This window comes from Watersipora subatra, chromosome 8, assembly GCF_963576615.1.
Source record: "Watersipora subatra chromosome 8, tzWatSuba1.1, whole genome shotgun sequence".
NCBI classification, from domain to species: domain Eukaryota; kingdom Metazoa; phylum Bryozoa; class Gymnolaemata; order Cheilostomatida; family Watersiporidae; genus Watersipora; species Watersipora subatra.
In genome coordinates this window covers 54,163,360-54,181,560 of record NC_088715.1, presented here as the reverse complement: position 1 = coordinate 54,181,560, position 18,201 = coordinate 54,163,360, and positions in this window count along the sequence as shown.

Below are 18,201 nucleotides of genomic sequence, written 5' to 3'. Positions count from 1 at the left end.
CTAACTATTTGTTCAATATGTTTAGTTCTTAATCATTTTCCTCACTATCGGCATCTTCTGCTACTCCTGCTACAGTTTTGTTTCAGTGCATGCATGTGTAAAGCTCTGTGTAAGGCAGCTCTGCCATGATACTGGCACATCAGTTCCCTCGGTACCTGGATTTTGACACTCCCATAGAACAGCTTGTAGAATTTCAGGTGGGGTGATAATTCTGGTATGACACTTTACTGCATACTCATCATTTTCCTTACCCAGTATCCACCAATGTAAAGAAGGAAATTGTGCTTTGGCAAGTTGTGTTGTTGACCCTTTCCATATACATGTATGTATAGCTGCTACATAATTGACACAATGCACATGGTTTTCAGCGATTGAAGGGAGGGACGGACTGGTTTAGACCTAGACACAAACAGCCGGACTGTTAGTCAGTTGAAGTCTGTACCATTTTCCTGGGTGCTATCTCCTTGGCCATAGAGTCTGCGTGTGTAGGTTTCACAGAGAGAATAAAGTCGCTTTGAAACTTAAATGATTCCCAGAGTCCTTTCATTACCTGCTGAAGGTCGACTTCTGAAATACTCACTCACCTCACAGTGTTTTCTCATAACAAGCTCAAATTTGCTGTTATTTGTCTCTGATGGCATATGTTCTGTGAATCTAGTAGCGATTGCAGACAACTTGAAGCGTACACTATTTGAAACAGACCATTCAGGCTCTTTAAAAGTGTTTTCCAGCTTTCTAGACAGTGACTAGTCAATGTTTATTAAGTTAATTTTTTGAGAGTCATGTATGTGAGCTACACAAATCATGTCAAAGCTCAAACAGTGAATGCACTTATCTTGTATCTTATTATTTTCTATTATTCATCTGTGTCAGGTAATAAAACATAACTAATCTGTGTCAGGTTATAAAACATAATTATAGTGTTTTGAATAGTTTTTGTAAAATAAAGCTATTAAACCATACAATTATTTACATACATGTATGTACATATTCATTTATACATGTATATAGTTTACATGTGGGTGTAACAATAGTACGATATGGAATGTTCGAAAATAGATAGAAGATAAATTTCGACTTCACCAATGACATCCGAAATTACAGCAAAATAATTATGATAAAAAGTTGCAAATCTGACGCTTCTATGGAAATAATTTAATTTACAGGGGAGATAAATCCTAATATATTTTTTTTATCAAATTTATCATAGAAGTGGGAATGGCAGCTGTGGCAACTCTTCAGTTTTGAGCTCTCCATACCAAAATTAGTCTAAATCACTGCAGAAAATGCCACCAAAATGGGGTGCCAAAGGAACATCATTTCTAGAACTGTTTTGCCTGCTCGGCCCATAGCCTATGTGTAATAATTTTACAAATTCAGCTTGCCAGACTGACAGGGTACCAGTTTTTCTGTAATAAGAATTCTGGGCCTCCTTCTGCTCTAAGCCATGGTTGGAGGTTTGGAAAAAAACGTTGCGTAATAGGTAAGGTTTCATACTGGGTAAATATTGAAAAGTTGCAACGAAAAAATTATTTTTTACAAATAAATTGCTGCTTTGATAATTTCCCGAGATAAAGTTTTTAGAATTCAGCCCGTTCATGAAACATCACTGCCAGAGACAGCTAGAGGAAAAGCACAAGGATAGCGACAGCTGAGAAAATTAGGTTTTCACACTGATCAAGAACAGTCCCAGCAATCTTGTACTATGGGTAGAAAATCAGCAAGGAGATGCAAACAAACATTTGTAAAAAATATTTTAAAGAACTGATCAGTTTACACTCTCATACATTTACAAGTAGAACTGCTTGGAGTTCGTATTTGATGGAGAACAGGCTAATGAAAAGGCTGTACTAATGAACTACCAATACAATCATCCAGGCACCTTGCTTGTAGCTGTGCATATATGCAGGATAAGACAACTTGTGCTTAGAGGCCACTGATGATGGATAGTCAAAGCTGCCATGATTTTTCGCAAGCTTTTTAAAAACGTGTGGTTCTCCTTGCTGTCTGTTACACTTTAATATAACGCTTGCTGTGCTTCTGGAAATGTCAGCAATTATTATACGGTTTAAACAGTAATTAAGATGCTTGTGACATTTTAGTCTCAATTTTAATACATAGTTCATTTGCTTCGATGTCTTAACGGCCTCTTTTCCTGTCAAATTCAAAAATAGTTGGTCAAAAAGTATTGAAGTTTTTCCATCATTTGAAATTTTGTTGGTTGTTTTTGGTGTTCTGACAGACAGGATGTTTTAAGATTAAAATTAGCAAAACTCAATTCCAGTTACAATGCTCACACAAAAAAAGTGCTCAGACCTCTCCAAAAATTACATCCATAGTCATGCTAGTTGTTTATAAAAATAGACATACTGTCACGTTATCAATGGATACTCATGTGTTCATACAGTATTTAAAGCAAACCAGTGGGACTAATTCTAATCAAACTATCTTTATAATATTTGAAACTGGCTATAGCGGTGTATCTAAGGATAGGCTTACATTCTAATTTGCATCTAAACACTCATAAGGAAACACAAATAATATGTACGTCAATAAATATGCATAATACCGCAACTTGGCTGCAATAGCCGATGACATCACTGGATGAAGAACAGGAAGTGCAACGATTGACATCTTTTTGGAGTAAACATTTTCTTCTGAACTTTATCAATGCAATCAAAAATTCTCAATTTTAATTTTGAAACATCCCTGCAGCCAAATCAAATAAAACAACATGCAGAAAGTCAAAAGAAGGAAAATACAACGATTATATAACGATTTTTAAAACTTTATGCAATGGACAATTTCAAAATATTGGTTTTAAAAGGTTTATAGGAAGTATTTGCCAAATAATGACATCAATATTAGTTGTACGTCCTACTCAATAAATAGTGAGTAAGAGTTGCAACATTTTCGATGATATCAACATTTTAATCTTTTTATGAAAACGCTTTGATAAATATAATTAGCTCGTGTAATACATTGAACTTTGAAACAGAGAGCTACATTGCAAATCTCACAAAAAGTGATGGTTTTAGACGTGTGTGAATTTTTTAGTTAACTATATCATAACTATTGTGTCACACATGCAAGAGTACACCACATTTCATCCAACATATATAACAAGAATTTTAATGTAATTTTTAATTTAAGAGCTTTTAATCAAAAGCTGTAAAGGTTGACTTGCACAAAATAAATTCACATTACAGGTGTATAGTATCAAAAGATTGACCATGTCTTACTCTGCTGTGTTGTTGGTGCAAAATATGTGTAAATGTAATTGCAATTTTTAAAAGCTCTAAATCGAACAGTTAATCGCCGCCGGTTGGAATCAATTTATTTTACTGACGTAGGCTAGTCCAGCATTTTTGGTTATTGTTTTGACAACTGATGTTCTCACGTGAAATTGAAGGCCAATACAAGGCTCAATAGAAAAGTTCTCGTAGCATTAGTTTATGACAAACACTTCGGGTTTTATCGAGAAACCCATATCAAATATAGATGCTCGCTACTTTACAGCTTTGTTTCGGCTTGGTCTAATCATCTAGTCGTTATCTGATCATGAAACTTGGGGAACTTGAACCATTTTTCGCCTGAGTTTGAGGGCATAGCATATTTAGCTGACTTTAGACTCTTACAAATTCAAGAATATACCAGTCAGAGGTATAGATTTTTTTGTGTTTACACACAATTTGTATATTTACACAAGCAAACGAATGAAAAATTTCAGAAGAATAATGTGGGAGATAACTCCGACCGAAAATGACCAAAAATGCTTTTTTAGCGACTATTCTAAAACAATTATTGCTCCTAACATATAATTTGCCTTTGTTTCTGTTATTATTTCTGAATTTCCCCAAGGCTCAGCTATCTAACACTAGTCTCGTCTTCTCTGTAGATGCATCGGGTCAGCGTATAGAAGCCATAAGCCTGCAAGATTAACGTCTTAGTCGAAATACTGCAATAGTAAAGGTCCAGGTCAACTTGTGGTTTCAACAAAGTCACACATTTTTCTCATGTTTACACCAATTCACATATGCAGATTTTATTAAAACCATCTAAAGTTTGTGTTTCATACTGTAAACCGCTTAAAATTGAGTTTCAAATGGCCTCCAAACACCTTTTTAAATCGCCTTAATTAAATGAGATGATCCCGCTTGTCAAGCTTTAACTTGGCTGATTATTATCCTTTCATTATCAAATTTTCTGTTTTCTTTTGGTTTGTGATTGTGATAGTAATGAAGCTTGAATTATTTTATTAACATATATTCCTAAATGTTATCAATTGTTGTAGCTTCAAATGCATATGTTTTGCCTGAGTTGGTCGTAGGTGGTGGCACCACTGCTAATAAAAAACCGCTCTTGTGGGACCCAGCAGATGTCTTCTCGCTTTGATCATGTGAAATTGTTTGTTGAGCCTTTGCACATGAATCTCACATTAACATCATTGTTCTCTTGATCATAGCCAATTGCCATCCCCATATACTACCGACCATCATATATACAGGCCAGATATTGTCCAGGTTGAAGTGTTAAGGTATTGCTGGTAACATGTGAGTCATCAGTCTTCTCAACTTTATATCTTTGTAGCATACATTTTTTTCAACAAGTGGTGAAAGTTTTCAAACTTCAATGGCTTTCCTACTGAGTGGCTTGAACCAGTGCTGTTCCCGACAACCAATGACTCGTTGTGTTGATTTGAGCCTTGGCTCCAAAATCGCTGCCTAATCTGCGGCTTCATCAGTGGGTACATAAAACACCTCCACCCCAGCAATGTTTTCCCTAGCATACTTGTACAGTTGCTCAGTACTGAGCAGTCTTTCTTTTCCTGACTTAAAGGTTGACCTGCAACAAAATTCACATTACAGTTATTTGGTATCAGAAGATTCACCATGTCTTACTCTGTTGTGGTGTAGGTGCCAAATGTGTGAAAATGTAATTACAAGCTCTTAAAAGCTCAAAAACGAAAAGCTGCCGTAGGTTCGAATCTCTCTATTTCTTGGACGTAGACATGATATTTGGTTATTGTCTTGTCACGTGATGTTCTCATGTGAATTAAAATGCCAATAAAAAGCTCAATGTAAAACTTATCGTAGAACTGGTTTATGACAAACACTTCGGGTTTTACCGAAGACACCATATCAAATATAGATGCTTGCTACTTTACCGTTTTCTTTTGGTTTGGTCTAATCGGCAAGTCGTAATCTGATTATGTGACCCAATACATCGCAAACAATTTCTGCAGCACTTTTCGGTTACAATCCAAATCGTAAAATCCGGATAACGCATTTTAGATTGTATACATACATTCCAGAGAACGCTCATCAGATTCATTAAAAAAACCTACCTCAAGTGACTCATGTGAATTATTTCAGTGATGGATCTGGCGCCCAATACAAGAATTACAAGAACTTTGCCAACTTATGTTACCATGAGCTTGATTTCAATCTTACAGCATCTTGGAGCTTCTTTGCCATCTCACATGAAAAAGGTCCGTGAGATGGGATTCGCGAGGTGGTCAAGAGACTGGCCACCCGTTAATCCAAGCAGTTAGTTAAGTCAGGAAAAGAAAGACTGCTCAGTGCTAAACCACGGTGCAAGTATGCTAGAGAAAACATTGCTGGGGTGGAGGTGTTTTATGTACTCACTGAAGAAGCCGCAGAACAAGCAGCGAATTAAAAACCAAGGTTCAAGGCAGCACAACGAGTCATTGGTTTTCAGAACTTGCACTGTTTCAAGCCGCTCAGTAGAACAGCCATTGAAGTTTGCAAACTTTCACCACTGGTTGATGAAAAATGTATGCTACAAGAATACAAAGTTGGGAAGACTGATGACTCACATGTTACCAGCAATACCTTAACACCTCAACCTGGACAATATCTGGCCTGTATATATGATGGTCGATGGTATATGAGGATGGCAATTGGCTATGATCGAGAGAACGTTTGTGTTAATGTGAGATTCATGTGCAAAGGCTCAACAAACAATTTCACACGGCCACAGCAAGATGACATCTGCTGGGTACCACAAGAGCATGTTCTATTAGCTGTGGCGCCGCCATCTACCACCAACTCAGGCAAAGCATATGCATTTGAAGCTACAACAACTGATAACATTGAGGAATGTAAGTTAAGAAAATATTTTAGGCTCGTTACTATCACAATCACAAATCAAAATTACACGGCATATTTGAACTTGATAGGATAATATTCTAATAATCAGCCAAGTTAAAGCTTGACAAGGGGGGATAACCTCATTTGATTGAGGCAAGTTTTAAAGGAGTTTGGAGGGCGTTAGTAACTCAATTTTCAGCATTTTACAGGCTGAAACACAAACTTGTGATAGTTTTAATGAAATCTGCATATGCTAATTGGTGTAAAACATGAGAAAAATGTGCGACTGTTGAAACCGCAGGTTGACCTTGACCTCTCCTTTTGCAGTAATTCGACAAAGACCTTATTCTTGTATGGCTTCCAGACGCTGACCTGATACATCTACAGAGAAGATGAGACTAGTTTTGGATAGCTGAGGCATGGAGAAATTTAGAAATAATAACAGAAACAAAGGCAAATTATATGATAGGAGGGATAATTGTTTTTGAATAGTCGCTAAAATAGCATTTTCGTTCCTTTTTGGTTTAAGTTATCTCTCCCATTATTTATCCAAAAAATTTCAAACCTATTTGTTTGTGTAAATATAGAAACTTTGTGTAGACACAAAAATCTAGATATTTAACTTGTATATTCTTCAGATCATATGAGTCTAAATTCAGCTACATGTAGATGTGCTATGCCCTCAAACTCGGGCTACAAATGGTCAATGTTGAAATCTTCTTAGCACCTGAACCAATGACCCTAGAATATCAAAATTTGGGATATAAGCGCTTTTCAATATGGGCAACAACATATTAATAAAATCATCAAATCTGAGACTATGAGGTTTTTTGAGTTAAACTTGGTAAATTATATGCCAAATATATTTTTGCAAAACTACAATTTTTAAAATAAAGCCAAAACATGTGTGCTTAACTGAAATGGTTGATTTTTACAGTCTCATTTTTATTTAATGAGTTTCCAACATACTTTTAATTTGTCCATGAATGACATTTGAACGAAGATAGCAACAGGGATTCACACAAACATCTATTAACAAGGGGACAAAAAGATTCTGAAAAATATTAGGAAAACTTGGAAATGTTTATAATACAATAAATTCTTTATACTTCAAAGTTTAGTATGTCATAACTCAAATTATTTTAGAGTGTTTTTATCATGACCATGTCTAATAGTTGTTGAGATGAATTGTTGAAAAAATGCAACCAGATGCGAAAATTCAATTATTATCACAATTTTCTTATTACACACGCTGTCTGTTGGCATGTAGCAGCCACAAGTAAAAAGGCTTGACCTCAATATTAATTAACATCTATGTAGCCAGGTGCCCTTTTTGAAAACCCGCAAGGTTGGCCTTGGTGTCATGAAAGCAACCAGCATGAAGTTTTGGCCTTCAGTTACTACAGTTCTTAGATGGGTTATTTAAGAGACAGGAGTGGTTTTGAAGTATTTGACGGTGCGATTTATAAGATTTTGAAGCGATGTTGAGGCCTTCACCGTTGGTTTGCACCTTCTTTAAAAACTCCATGTATCAGGAGGGGAGGAGTCTACAAATGCTATAATATAGTTATTTTGATTATACTTCAACATTAGTCGTATTGGATGATGTAGCAATGGAAATGTGAGTGAAGCCAAGATTAATTAGTATAATCAGCTTGCATTCAGCTCTGTATTTGGCCAGATCATCAAGCCAGTCCATAAAACAATGTTACCTAATCAACCTCAGAGCTAACCTTTAGAGCTAATTGTGGTGTACCAATTCATTGCCTATAGTTGCTGGGACAGGCACAAATTTCTGTCTGTTACTCCCTTTATTCTTAGCCCTGCCTAATTTAGGTGCAGGTGACCAATGGACTGAGAAATATGGGTCGGAGTGGTCAAGTTTCAGCTGATTGCCGGGTTTATCCTGTGGGCCTATAAATACACCTATTTATGAAGCAAGACTAACACTAATCGTCACAGTATTTCTAGATGTGACAGAGATGTTATTTACGGCTGCTGCAGTCAAAGCAAGGCCAATGTTATTACAGCTGCTTATCTAGTATTTTGCAATATTATCACATACTCGTTATATACGCATTATGTGGCTCTCAGCCTGAAGGGCCAGGTTTGTAAGGCAGAGCTAGTTAAAGAGTGGTAGAACACACATGTGAATAATAAAGCCTGCTCTGTAACACTTACTAGAACCAACATGTACATTCAAACATAAAACATTAAAAATACCTATTTTTGTTACGGTATATGCATGCATGCTATATGCTGACCTTAGAGCAAATCAGATGATGCAGTTTACAGAAAGCTGTTTGAAAAAATAGAACTGTCTGGGCCCTAGCTTGTATATTATTTAGCCGTTTGGCCTTGCTGCTAGAATTTTTAAGATAACACAATGGCAGTTTGAACGAGCTAGAATAAATAAATGCAGGGTTAAATCTAGATATATATATATACATATATATATACACACGAATCTCAATGTTTGTCTGTCTGTCATTCATTCACCAAATTATAGCGATAAAGCCTTAGCAATGAGAAAATCGCCTTGCAGTATATTGGACTCATGACATTCAGACCGCAAGTCTACTAACAAGAGTGACTAACCACAAGGCTAAGCCATTCTTATCACTCCCATCACTCTTACCATATACAGTAAACGCTCCTATAACGTAGGCCTATACCTCTTAGAACTAAAGTCTAGACGACATACATTTCTGTAAAGTTTTTGCTTCCGACTACCAAAAAAATTCCATATTACATGCTAAGTCGAGTGAGTTCTCAACTTTGATTTAAACGTTAGTTTATATTGATTGCTTTACATGTAAGAGAGAAGACTATGTGAATATAGCATTATACATATTATGTATATATTTTTCGTAGCAATCTAGTTGGTTGTGACAGATTGCCAGATGTACCGACAAAACAGAGAATAGGGTAATTGTGCAATGTTCATAAATATAAAGGCGATTGATTGGCGCAGGTGTTACAGCGTAAGTCCACCAATGTGAATGTAACGAGTGGGAGTATCATCACTAGTTCTATTTTTTCCTAACCTTGACCTCTGAATACAGATAGGTGATGAGCAGGCAGAACAGCTTTTGTAAAATATTTTGTTGTTTTGTTTCCTTGTAGACATAAAATATTTGTTATTAGTTTTCCTTTGCAGATTATACATTGCTGTTTAGAAAAATTAGTAAATCGTTGTAAATGAATGTCAAAGATGTACGCTCCCCAAGTTATTGTGGAAGTACTGAAAAATGGTAAAAAACAAATGAGGTTGATCAAAAACAGAGAAAAGTTGTCAATGCACCCTAATATTACTGCAGTTACAGTACACCCCACATATTTAAAAAAAATTACGTCAAGTTTTTCCTCTTTGTATGCCCGAAAGGTCAGTTTGGAAAGGTCTTTGAATGGGTTGTGCAATTCACATGTATTTTACTGTTCTTATATTGTACAATCAATATATTGTAAACTTCACTGGAAAATATTATTTATGCTGCAGGAGCTCGTAATGTAGGCCTACTGTATATTCTTTCAACGATTGGAAAAGCCAAAGTTGCACTTCCTATAGGTAGCTAATTGATATTACCTTTGGTGTTTTGTTTTTTTTAAATCTAATTTTTACCATTATACATTTTTAGTTGGTAGTTTTCAATGGATTTCAATTTTCAATTTTCAATTTCAATTTCAAAGGTCCTGGTACACTCATGTTTCTGGTTTTCCTAAGATTCGATCACTAAATATACATATGACTAACAATATACAGTGTCGTATTCGCTTTCACTGCCGTATGCTCAGTAATGTGAAATATATGGTCGACTGCGCATTTTCGCGAACTTCCCAGTAATTGCGTAGTAGCCTGATTTTATTATCCGTTGACAACATAACCAGTGATATTTAGGACTTTTATGGTATTGACAATGTTGTCCAAAATTTGTTGTATAAAATTAGCATTAAATCACAAGATAATTTTAAATTTTTGTTTGGAAATTTCCAACCGAAAAAACCAACATTATTGTGTAAGTTTTATGTAAGAACCTTCCGAGATACATGTGAATTGGATTACCTATCATAAGCAGAGTAGGATTAAGTCTGTCATTAAATATGTCATTAATATTAGTTTTAGCACTGGCTCACATTCAATCATCTGTTAAAGTATTCATGATGTTTGTCGTCATTAGTTAGTCTTGCCTAAGGTATGTTATGGTATGCTATTATAAAGCAATTATGCTGTGGTTTTTGTGTCTGTTTTTGTCGTTGATGAGTTATGCTAGTAGCATTGTTTTGCTGGTGTCAGTGAGCTACGTATGCTTTAACAGTAAAGGAGAGTATCACAACAGAGCTGAAGATGAGAGGCATTTAGTGAATTTTAGTAGACCAAGATACATAACTTACATTAGACAACAGATAATTACTTATGTTGATGATATTATAGCTAATTCAGATTTACTTTTTTTTTCATTAAACCGACAAAAAATAGCAGCACTGACTCTGATGGTAGTGAAAGTAATATTTTTGTAAGAGTAAGAAATATTGAGGAGGATTGTTTTAGCTTTGTAGTGATTGTACTTTACATCGCTTTATCAATGCACAAAAAAGGTATAAAAACAAACTGAAATATTGTTTCCAAGTCTATTTATAAAAGCCTTTTATGAAATTTTTTTATATGAAATATTCCAGATTTATAGGCTCATAAAATTATTGTTATGAAAATGAAATACAGATCAACAACAAACCTAGGGCTCAGCAAACGTTCAGAGTATGACATAGCAGAACGATAGAACCTCAGCACATTTGCTATTACGCAATCTAGACAGAAACAGGTAGCCACTCCCAAATTGATTCATTATACCAACTACCTAACTGTATATGTAGAAGTGAAAGCATTAGCTCTGGCTACTATGCTTTTGAAATGCACAAAATGCCATTTATTTGCGTTGCAATTAAATAGCTTGGCTATCTATCACAAACAACTCAAGAAAACATGTTTTTCAACTCTTAATGAAATTTTTGCCATAAAATTTGGCCAATATCTTATAATTGAGTTATATAACATATATTATAGATGTTATATAACCCAATAATTAGATATTGGCCACATTTTCTGGTACAATAATAATAATACATTAGTTACTTATTTGGCTTCAGCTGTTAGCCAAACCTAAAAAAACAGCAACCTATATGGGCTAGGGGCGCTTATCGGATCCAATCATTAGTATTTACAAGTTTGGATTAAACCAAACAATGTTCTTCTGTTTTTTAGGTGTGAGCTATCATCACAAACTTGGAGAATGATTAAGCTAAGCTCCTTTTTAACTTCCCAACCTTTCATAAGTTTCATTATCTTTTTAGACAGCCGTTGCCTGTTCAATTAGAACTCCTGGCATTCAAACTGTGGTTCATTGTTCAATTCTCAAATAAGCTCCTATGGATGGCCAGATCTACATCAACCCCTGAAATGTTCTGTTAGCCAATGTTCTCCGCTAATAACTGTTACTTGTTATTGCTATAATAGTTCAAACAGATTGTGTTGGCACAAGATTGTCCTATCATACGGTAGTTTTCAATTATTATCATGTATGTTTTAATAGGAGTTGCATAATTTCCAATTAGGGATTTTAAATGTTTTTCAATTTGATGAATCCAAACATCTATGTTTAGAATGATTGTGATTAGAAATAATCACTCCAGAGCAACGAGCTATGGGGATCAGTGAATGTCCAATTTGGCGCAGCAGACCCTCAATGCAAGAGTAATTACGTAATACCTATGGAGTGTCTCCAGCTGGACAAAGGATGAGAGAAATTAACAGCAAATGACGCAGCAAAAGTGTAGCAGTGCCCGGCTTTGATAGAGACACACTAATTAAGGCAATGCCATTTCACTGTCAATCTGAACTTTGACGTTCTTACTTACTCCAATGCTTTTAGTAAAAGGCTTTCAATAAATTTTAAAGATGTTGTATTTACTCAGATATCATATATATTAAACTGAAAAAGAAAAGATTTAACAAAAGTTTTTACTGCTGCCCAATGTAGCAGTGTTTTTAAACTACTGTCATTGACAATCAGTTAGCCATGATGGATTAAGCATGCCGATAGCTTGTGAACTGTATACTGTTTTAAAGCATTGCAGAAAGCCCTGCAGTCTTAAAATAAATTTCATAGACATACCAGATAGGTGAGCCTTCCAGAAAGCATTTAAAAAGCATTAAAAGACACCTATATGCTTCAAATATATTTTTTTCTAAAGCATTTTATGCACTATGCATATATTGTTTTTTAAATTTGTGCTCAAATTCATCCCCGCTTTCATCATTGCCTTTTGAACTAATGATTTGGCAAGTCTCTTGCAGTTGTTGTTTTAAAAATATAATGATATATTGTATATATATATATTATTGTGCACGTGGTAGCGTATAAATTAAAACCATCAAAAATTTACAAATCCTGTAGTGAAGTTTATCTTATCTTGAAATTATCAGTGTGGCACTCCTTTGTCTGCGCATGCTAAGGTGAGGCCGGGTTCAGACCTGGGGACAGCTGCGTAATCTCGACTCATTATGTATCCAACAGCTGGAAAGCAAACAAATTGTGTAGCTGCGTATGGGCATAAAATTAATTTAATTGCGCAAATGACGACATTTCTTTCTGTAGGACATAATAGTCGCGCACTCTGAGCTTGTAGTCCATGAGCGATCGCTTGCATAACAGGTACTCTGTCACGCGTGTCTTAGATGCCATATTGGTTTGAACCAGGCCTAAGTAAGGCTGTAAATCTACCTCATTCCATCTCGTTACAGTCAGGCTTTTAGCTTTAGTTTCTGATTTAGACAAACAAGGATAGGCTAAAACTCTATTTAAGAAATAGGACAGATAATGGAGGTAGCAGGTATGTGTGCTTATGCTTTAGCTCTGGCTTACCATGTACCTTGGGGATTACATTGAACTAAAGAATTTGTCGTTGTCACTCATCCAAAGTAACAAAAAATTAGGACTTTTATTAGAAGCCTGAATGATTGTAGCCTAACATTTATTTCATGTTCATGTTTTAAACGCAGTCATTCTGACTTTATATATGTGTTAGTCGTATAACAACTGAAAAGCAGAAAATCAAAGAAGAGAAAGGCTGTTATGAATGCTTAGATATAAAGTTATAGGGAGCAAAAAATATGCAGGTACAAAAACTCACCTGACCGCGCAGGCCAAGACAACATATGTAGTTTTAAAAGCTGAAGATAACTGTAGAAATGTCAAGTGATTTGCAAGAATTGAGAGTCGCTATCCTTGGTAATGTTTCCGTAGATATGGATTACAGAAAAATGTTGTCTTGCTAACTGGTTGCTAGATGCATGCTTTACATTAAAGCTTCGAGGTCGCGAATGATAAGTTTTTCAACTTTTTAAAGATTTCAAGGGATTCAAAAATGTACAGCAACTGTTTCAATAATATGGTTTACAGAAGGATGTTGAAGAACTGAATAGTGAAATGGTATATACAGTCAAACATGGATAACTCGAACTTCAAGGCACCGAGCAAAAGTGTTCGAATTATCAGAGCATTCAAGTTATCAGAGCACTGTCACAAGTCCATATATTTACTTATTTATTAGTAGATACATGTACATATACAAACTATAATATAAATCAAAAGCACAAATGGTTTGTTTCAAATTAAATGCTTCTAATGTAAAGTTTAAAACGTTTTCATGAAAAAGTATAGAGATTTTTCTATCACTTGAGATTGGTTTGTTGTTTGAGGTGATGTTATTGCCAGGACGTTTTTCAGATTGACATTGGCAAAACTTGATCATTGTTGAAATGCTCAAAAGAAAAGACAATTTATTCTTTTGGGGTTTTACCCACGATCAATTTTGCCGTTTTTTCTTGAAGTTTATGCAGATTACCTTACTTTACCTGGGATTCGTTAAGAGCAACACTCCGAAGCAGTTCAATTAGAAGTTTTACGAGGTTTTACGGTACATTCTATATCACTCACGCTTTTTTAATAGATACTTATTGAATGTACATACGTATTCTGTGTTTAGGTCAAACGATGAATAGTTTTTTGTAGCTCAGACAACGTATACGTTTAATTACAACATTTTTTAAGACGTTTTAAACATTCAACATTCCGACGTTGATTCAACACGGAATCAACGTCGGAAAACTATTCATCACGGGCTAGCCGAGTCACGCACTCAAGGATTTTCGCCACGCACATACAAAACAACATGCGATTTTTGTTTTGTATGTGCGTGGCGAAAATTCTTGCGCGCGTGACCCGGCTAGCCCGTGCTACTCATTGTATCGCAGTATAAATCAAATTTCACCAAACTTTTAGAAAAGTCGTTGACAAAAATATTTTGCCGATGGTGGTAATAACGACGCTTATGAATTACGAAAAGATGAAGTTTACCTCTATGGCTTTGAATAGGCCGTTTCGGTAGCTGTTGGGCAAAAAAACAGTTCGAATTAACAGTGTTGAGTTCGAGTTATCTATAGCAATTTATCATTACGTGGGAACGGACCAAAGAAACTGTTCGAATTAACCATGTTTTCGAGCTATCCATGGCCGAGTTATCCATGTTTGACTGTAATTTATATTGTAATATTCATACAAAAATTATTTCCGTACCATATGCTTATCAAAGCTTCCATTGCAAGGCAAAAGTTAGCAGTAGTTCATTTTTCAGTATAGAAATTTAGGACGAAAAATGGATGTAAAATGAGCAACATTGTATAATGCTAGAACTACATGTAGCATCAGCTTTGCTAACAAGGCTTTGTGAAGGATATTAGATACGCATGACATGAGAAAAATCTTTTACCATGGATGTTTATATTATTGAATGATATTATTAATATTCCCAGTTGCAGATATTACTTAAGAGAAAATGACTATTTTGCCATAAGCTTAGCTTTTGAACATTTTTTTGATTGGCTAATCAACCATGATACAGATACATGCAAAATAATTAAGCTCTCTGTATACACATTAATATGCTAGTTAGCAACAAATTTGTGTGTAGCATTAGCAAAATCAATGACTAAAATTTGCTTTATAGTTTTCCAGTGTGCTGCAGGACCCTTTTTGTCTCTTGTGAGCTTTAGCTTTCAGAGCCAGACATTACCCAGTTCAAGAACTGAAGGTCATAATCTAGTAGCTAGCATTATTTAACCATCCATTTGTATATAGCTGAGGGTATGGCATTATGTAATAGCATGGCTGGGGGTTGTTTAGTTCAGGCTAATCCCATCGGCCACTGTCAACACCTCGCTGGCACTTGTTACACGCATTAATCATGCTTCTTTGTCTAATGGTGCGTGTACACTGGCCGATTTTGTCATCCATTTTGTCAAGCACAGACCAATTTGATGAGTCGGTGTCGGCATCGGTAGGTGTGAGCAGAGAGATCGGTGTTGGTGCTGATTTGAAAGTCGGTGTCCGGTGAATCCCAGCAGCTCATCAGCCAAATCATAAGCCTCTGATTAAATGAGCCTAAGCTTTAATGGCAGTTCTAAGTTCTAGGGCTAGGTTTAATGAGAGGCTAAGAGACTGTCATTAAACTTTCCCTAGTGCTCTTTCTGATAGTGAGCTTTTATTTAAATTAATTAAAAGTGAATAGCCAGTTGTATGACTACTACTAGTACTACTACTAGTTCAACTACATGTACTACTTTAAATGAATTTGCCGGCCCTTACTTGGCACGATCTAAATTATTTCATACAGAAATAAATTGAGTGTGATTTTATTCAAGGTTTTATTAGCGAAGAAAATTTACTAGCCGAGGAGCGTACAGCCATTCGCTCTGCCTACTAAGTGAGCGTTGCGCCCTTATATACAATAAAATTGCCCGTTCCGGCTAACGGAACCGAGTAGGAACACCAGGTAACAATGTTTAAATGGCCAATAATTAGGCCCACTAGTGCGTTGATATGACAACATAAACGACGACAATTGATAGCCTAACGAGTAACAAGGCTATAATAAAAAGGAAAACACATATAATAAAATATTTGTAGACATAAAATATATACAAACATATAATTACATATAATACAGACTGTCAGAGCTCCCGCAGCTGATCCTGCCATCAACAAAATCAAATCGTCATCGGAAGATTCCATTCGGCATTCAGTAGTTGCTTCTAGCGATAGTAGTAGGAGCAGTAGTACTAGTGTAGTACTAGTATATAATTTTCCACATCAAATGCGTTGATTTTTATGTGTACTCGTCTTTGCGTGGTTGGGTGAAGGTCAGAACGGCGAAGCGCTGTGATTGGCTGTTGGTACCGAAAAAAATGGTTCGATCGTTGCAATGTAAAGGGGAGTCGGTGTCGGCACCCATACGTGAAATGTCTGAGGTACCGGTCTGAGTCAGAGTATTGGCACCTAATCGGAGTCGGTCCTGGCCAGTGTAAACACACATAACTTGTGATGTACTGTCTAACTGGTCTTGGTCAACATGAATGCATGCTCACCATCAATTGTCTTTTTTTCTGTAGATTCTGCAATCGTGTTTCGTAATGATGCTATGATGCCTGACTTGCTTTTGGTTGCAGGTATGTACTGACAAGATAAAACAGTGAGACTCTTTTTTCAATTTTATTTTCAGGGTTTAATTATATGGTCTATAATTTTGATAACAACTGTGACTTAGTCTTTAGCTGAACGCCCTCTTTTCTTGTTATTTTGTTACTGTTACTCATGCCAACAAGAAATTTAAAAATCATATTGTTCTAACTAATTATAATAGGAAAGGGTGGAGTACTATTTAAGATAGCGTTTTTTCTGTAGACCCACATTACAAAAATCATAATTAGCAATCAATATAGCTCTGGTCATGACATTAAAATTAACATTTTTGTGGTTTAGTGTCATGCTTAGCCTCTGAACATTGATTTCAATGTTTTCCAATGTTTCTAACTTGAAAGTTTTGAACTCTTGAGATTACATCATACTGACCCTCTTATAAAGCTTAACCCTGTCTATAACAAATATGATTTCATCTAGTTCTTAATAGCCTAGCCGAATAACCTTACCCACACTGTGTAATACTGTCCTGATTGTATTGTGGCTGATTTTTGTTAGTACAAATTAGGGTTTGGTACTAGCAGTGAAACTCACTGAAAATTCATGGGGTTATCTTCTCTCAAATCTTGTAATTAGAAAGTTTGAGTATTTTTATCTTGTTGGCTAGAATTTAGACTGCTGCGTGTGAGATTTGGTGCTTGAATTATTTGAACAGAATGGATTAATGTTGGGTTTACTGGGACTGAAAGATGTGTGATATTCAACAACCAGGCTTGCTACGAACTAATGCAACTATGAAAATAATTATAATTGCATTTCAATATCATGATGACTAAGCTGGTGTCTTGTAATAATTTAGGTTGTACACATAAAACACCATAGATATAGCATGTTTCAGTCAGTTCTACTAGTACAATTAAATATGACATGGAGTCGTGTAGTGTTTTTATAATTTTAGTCTCCATTCTTCTTATTTGAGATTCTGACGCTTGTCGCCAATGTTTTTTTGTAGTTCTACCTGCAAAATGATAAAAAGTTATTTTCACCTGTAAAATTACAATTTAAGTATATATATTGAACAATACTTAAACTGTTCTATGTACTCGAAGAAGAGATAGAGATAAGGTTTGAGTGATCAAAAAAGATATATGTGCATGCAGGGACAAGAACACTCCAGATAACCTAATCGCAAACCAAGAAAACCTCTGTAGTCATAAAAGCCGAAGAAACTGTAGAAATGTCAAGCGATTGGCAGTAGTCGAGAGTTGCTATAATTCATAATGCTTTGGTAGATATGAATTACTAAATAATTTTTCAGCAAGCTTAGCTTTTGAACCATGATACAGATACATGCAAAATAATTAAGCTCTCTGTATACACATTAATATGCTAGTTAGCAACAAATTTGTGTGTAGCATTAGCAAAATCAATGACTAAATTTGCTTGATAGTTCTCCAATGTGCTGTGGGACACCTTTTGTATCTTGCAAGCTTTAGCTTTCAGAGCCAGACATTACCCAGTTCAAGAACTGAAGGTCATAATCTAGTAGCTAGCAT